Here is a 6000-nt window from a genome sequence, read left to right as displayed (position 1 = left end):
GCCCAGGTCTCTGGCTTAATGCGCTCTCTGGAGGTAGGCCCTCCACTTGCAGGGAAGGGGCAGAGTAGAACGCTGAACCTCCTCTGTCACTCAGAAGCTGAGAGGATCGTGTCCCTGCTGCCCTGCGGCTCCCCTGGGAGTCGAGGGGCTTGTGGCTCCCGGCTGGCTGCTCCAGTCTCAGAACCTCACCCGAGAGAAAATGGTGGCTGCCACCTGGGTCTCTGGCTTAATGTGCTCTCTCATCTTTCTTGGTTTTAGGAAGACAATACAATGCAACTTTACCTTGGATGGGGAATATGGAAATGTCCCAGACTACTGGAATCCTAGAAATTTCCCTAAGGTGATAGGACCACTTAGTTTTGTGGACTTTATTTCCTTCCCACTGACAAGCCAGGGTTGTCCCAACATGTCTGTGTTATTTGCTAGTTCTTACTCACCAGGTCCTAACACTTTTTACTGCTTGAGATTTGGTACATTCCAATCAAAATCTATCCTTATTTAGAAATAAAGTCACGGTTCACACAGTTGTTAAGACTCAGTTAAGTAGGTGGACTCTCCTAATCCTGTAGGAATGGTGTCCTTAGACAGAGGTGAGTTTGGACACAGGCATACACACAGAGAGAATCTCACATGAGGTGAAGGCAGAGGTCAAAATTGTGAAGCACAATCAAGAGAACAGCAAACAAGGCAGAAAACCAGCAAATCTAGAGGCTCTCTCCACACACAATGCACATGCATTCACTCCTGGACCCCAAAAGACACTTTTTCTTTTCTTGCTGAGTTTTTGACCCTGTAATTTTCTAGAATTTCATATAAGTGAGACAAAGTCGTGTATATTCTCTTATTACTTGCTTCTTTTGCTCAAATAGTGGATAATTCTTGCTTTCTCTAGTAAACTGTTTCTATCAAAGGGTCTATAACTGGGACATTAATCTACATAACCTGGTAATCCAATGATAGCATGGATTCTTCATGAATATGGTGTGTACTTGTGTGTACAATACTTGTGTCTCATTAACAGTCAAAGGAAAAGTTTGAGCATAAGCCAAAACTGCACTCCATTCTTTGAGAAAAAGAACTGCCAGATGTTTTCATATGTACAGCTTTCTTAAGACATAGTGGACACATTTTTCCCTCTGACTGTCCCATGAGGTTCACGGCCTCTCTCCCATCTCCCTGTTAATAAGCCAGTTACATCCTTCCATCCTTTGACTAGGAAGCTTCCCTCTCCCTCCCTGCTGTACTTCATATGCAGGATGTTCCTCCATCATATGCAGCTGCATAAGTAGCCCCTTGCAAAAAAAGTTCCCATCACCCACACTATACTGAGCTTCTGTTTCGTTACCTGCCTCAGATCCCATCTAACAAGCTAAGAAAACACTAAGTAAAACGAGGCTATTATCCTAGTTTTGTGAACAGAATGTAGTTCCTGTGTGTGGCTTGATCCCCACCAAGACTTGCATTTGGGAAGGCTAGAGAATGAGCTGGCCAAGAATTCCAAACTGTAGCTCTAGCGAACACTGAAAGCTTTCACATAAGCGGTGCCAATGTTTCCCAGAGTCCTTTCTCTCCTTGCCAGCTCTTCCCTTCCCTTCTGAGTCCTAACTTTTCTCAAGCCTTTCCCTACTCTGCATTTCTACATTGTACAACTCTGATAAGGAAGCTCTCTGGAGCCCTTGGCACAAGCAAATAGGGGGACTGTGGCATAGCCCTTTAGAGCAAGGCTCTGTCATTCTCTGCAGATAAATGCCCTCTTTTGAGAGACCAGTTTTGGCCTACTCCTTGGCTTTAGGAGAAACAGTATGCTTTATCACAGTGTGCCAAGTTAGCCTTGTGATCTGAACTGGTCATTATGAACTGGATGTTTCTGGTCAACCGGGGTAAGGTTAGGCATACACAGTGGCACTTAGCCACCCAGAGGAGGTGCACACACACACACACACACACACACACACACATACACACATATGATCAAGCATGAGTGGGTTGAAAGGACAATTAAGTTATATGAAAAAGTGGTCCAAATACCCACTAGCCAAGGCTGCACCTATTGGCCTCATGAGAAGTCTCCTATGATTGTCATAAGAAGACCTGGACCTGGTTTATAGTGCCCCTACCCAATATATAACACTACTAAAAGGAAAACAGCTTGTAGTATCATAGTACTGGGATATCTCTGAAGGACAATGGTAACAGGGAAACTTTCCAGCCAGTCACATTTCAGGCAGCATAGCAGAACTTGCCCTTTGCATAGAATACTACATGTGTGGTTGAATAGTAATAGTTAGGAGGTGTGGTCTTGCTGGAGGAAGTGTGTCACTGTGGGTATAGGCTCTGGAGGTCTTTCCCCTTATTCTCAGGCTCTACCCACTGAGGAAGAGAGCTTCCTTCTAGCTGCCTGAGGGTACCAGTCTCTCCTGGTTGTCTCTGAATCAAGGAACTCAGTTCCTTCTCCAACACCATTTCTGCCTGCATGCTGCCACGCTTCCTGGTACGATGATAATGAACTAAACAAACCTCTGAAACTGTTAGCCAACCCCAATTAAATGTTTGCCTTTATAAGAGTTGCCTTGGTCATGGTGTCTTTTCATAGCAATGGAAACCCTACCTAAGACATGCACTATGACATCATTTGCACAGAACTGTATCTGACACAGATAAGGAAGTACAGCTATATAATCATGATCTTGGAATTCGCTGGTGAAGTTTCCATCATCCACAAGCAGTTGGTTTGACAGAATGCTGGAATAACCATGCAGTATTAGCTAAGTGACAACTTTGGAAAAGTGGAGGCAAAGTTTTATAGACTGTACATGCAGGTACATGTATCAGCACCCAACATATGCCATTTTCTTCACAGACAGGATTCATGGGTCAGGAACTAAGGAATGGAAACAAGAACAGCATCACGGCTGGGCAGTGGTGGTGCACGCCTTTAGTCCCAGCACTTGGAAGGCAGAGGCAGGCAGATTTCTGAGTTCAAGGCCAGCCTGGTCTACAGAGTGAGTTCCAGGACAGCCAGGGCTATACAGAGAAACCCTGTCTAAAAAACAAAACAAAACAACAACAAAAAAACCCAAACAGCATCACTTACCACTAACAGTGGTACCCCATAAGCAAATTTTCACTTCCTAGTGCCAAGCACTGTGCTCTGCTGTTTTGAAGGCCATAGTGTCTGAAAGGAATTGCATTGTGTCAAGAGACACAACGACTCCATTTAAGTAGATGTTAAGAGTGCTACCTGACCACTCTGGCTTCCTCAAGCCTCTTGAGTGAGAGGGATAACAATCTTAGCTAGGATGACTGACCCAGAGCAGCCAGGGGAACTTGAAGTGGCACACCGCCATGGCAGGAAGGAGATGTCTGGAAAACAACACTCCTTCCTGAAACCTACCTATCACAGTATTGCCAGGACAGCCAGGCACTGGACACTGTGGACTGAGCAGGGAGGCTCCCATCAATGTGGGCTTGCTCCATCAGATCAGCAAGGCAGAGGGAAAGCTTTTAGGAGTGCGGATACCTTTCTGCTATAGTTGGGTATCAGAGCAGGTTCTCTGGCTTTTGGAGTCTAGGATTCCTACCAGTCATCTCCTGGTGCTTGGGGCCCTAACTTTAGGACAGAAACACACCACGGGCTAAGTGAAAAATCGCAGTAGAGCAGTTAGAGCATGAATTATTACAATTACTTCTCTTCCTCGAATTCTCTGTGACTTTAGACTCCCCTTGATTGAGCAAATAAATAAATAAATAAATAAATAAAGCTAACACTGTATTGCAGCTCTCTCCTTCATGCTTGTCCTGAAGTTTCATTGGACTAAGTTTGCTCAATTATACTTTTAAAACTGGAGCATAAATCTCTCTTTATTGTCACACACACTCCCAGTTAGATGATAGGAATAAATAGTCACCATTTTTTAAACACTGATTTGAATCAATAAGTTGTTCTCTCAAGAACATACACACACATTATGAAAATACAAAATCAGGCAAGTGAATGACAAGGTTAAAAATAAGCCCAAACAAAGCATTATGAAACAAAATATCCCCAAAAATAAAGCTGATTTTTTTTGGGGTGGGGGGACATCTACCTTCATGGGGGCCTCCCTTCAGTGTGGTTTGCATATTCAGTGAGAATCCATAGGAGAAAATTGCTCTTTCCTTTGTGAGCTGTTGTCAGTTGGAGATAGCTTCTGGGATAGCTTAAGGGATGGAGGCTGGTACCCACTCCCCTTCTCAGCACTGGCACCCCTCTATAAGTGGGATCTGTGCATGCTGCCAGCCTGAGTTCATACGCACATCAATCCCCTTGTGTCTGGAAGGCATTGTTTCTTTGGTGTCTTCCACCTCCACTGGATTAAAAACCTTTCTGCCTTCTTTTCTACAGAGATCCCTGAACCCTGAGAAGAGGACATCTATTTAAGGTTGAGTATCCCAAGGTCTTTACATATATACTGCCCAGTTGTGGGTCTCTGTGTATTTAGTTCCCATCTACTGCAGAAGGAAACTTTCTTTGATGCTGAGTTAAGACACTAGTCTATGGACCTAGCATGTTATAAGTCATTTATCACTATGTTCCTTTAGCATTATAATAGTATTTAGTTTTCCCCTAGGTCCATGGTATCTATCTTATCCCAAGTTCTTAGCCACTGGAGCAATGACAAGAATAGGTTCCATCATATGGACTGAGCCTTAACCCCTGATAGTGGTTGGTTACTCCAGTAACTTTTGTGCCAGGATTGCACCAATATCTCTTGTATACAGGGTGTGAGGGGAGCACTATTAGAGAAGGGTTTTTTTTTTAACCGGACTGATGTTTTGCTTTCTCCTCCAGTATCATGCAGAGTAGCTTCCAGTACCGGGAATACTAGTTGGTGGGGGTGAAAGCCATAGATAGCGCCAACCCAGCTTCTATGTATTCAGTGAGTTATTGTAGGTGGTAGTCCTCAGCAATAGGACTTTAGCATCAGTTTGTAGAGAGCAACCAATAGCCTTGGCTATAGCCCGAGTTGTTTCCATGGCATCAGTGTGGCCAACAACCCAATTAGGTGTAATCCATACTGGCAATAGGGGCGGGGAGGGGGCAGTTACTTGGTGATAAGAGGTCCAGTTGGGCTCTGTCTCCATTATTTGGTGGTTCCATTAGATTTCTTTCAAATAGTATTTTAAGAAGCTTCTACTGTATTAGGTTTCAACATGGCCCCTCACATAACCATTAGTGTTAGCTGTCCCTTCCCGAAACTTCCTCCTCCCTCCTCTCTTCCTTGCTCCTCTATTCTTTTTAGTTCTGGAGAAAAGGGGAAAAAATTCTAAGGTTTCAGAATGTTCCAGTTTTTAATCTGTTATAATATCAAAGAATATTTGACAATGATGGAATGTCATTAATTAGAACGATTCTCCCCTTTTCCTGTATATTATTCTTTTGTAACATTATTGTGTCACTCTTCCAATCAAAAGGTTGTCTGTTTCATTGATCATCAGGCTGCTTTGGAAAACAGAACTTTAAAAAATGTAGCAAGTCGTGGCATGAAAAGGCCTTGACAACTGAGACCTATTCTCTTGCTGGTTTTGCTACTGCTGTGTAAATAAGCCTGGGTTGCCCTGATGGATGACGAGAAATATATGGCCTAATCATCCCATTACTCTGGCCAGTGGCCTGCCAACTCCCAGACATGTAAGATCTTAAATCAACTAATCCTCAGTTTATCAATCAGCTGACTGTGGACCTGTGAGCCAACCAGGCAGCAAAACAAAAGCCAAACAAAGCCTATTTAGCCAACTTAGCATGAGTTTGCTAGATTTGTGGAAGCATATTATATAGCAAAAACTAAGTGGCACTAAACTTTATCCTTCTTCACTAATTAGATCAACACCATCTTGTTTAAAGGTCTTCTAGGAAACACAGCCACTGCTAGGAAATCTATAGAGGGGACCACAAATAAACTAGCCACAGATGCTGGCAAACAGCCAAATCGTACTGCAGTGTGATTAATGCCGGAAAAA

The sequence above is a fragment of the Mastomys coucha genome, unplaced genomic scaffold (genome assembly GCF_008632895.1).
Source record: "Mastomys coucha isolate ucsf_1 unplaced genomic scaffold, UCSF_Mcou_1 pScaffold2, whole genome shotgun sequence".
NCBI classification, from domain to species: domain Eukaryota; kingdom Metazoa; phylum Chordata; class Mammalia; order Rodentia; family Muridae; genus Mastomys; species Mastomys coucha.
This window is presented reverse-complemented; position numbering follows the sequence as displayed.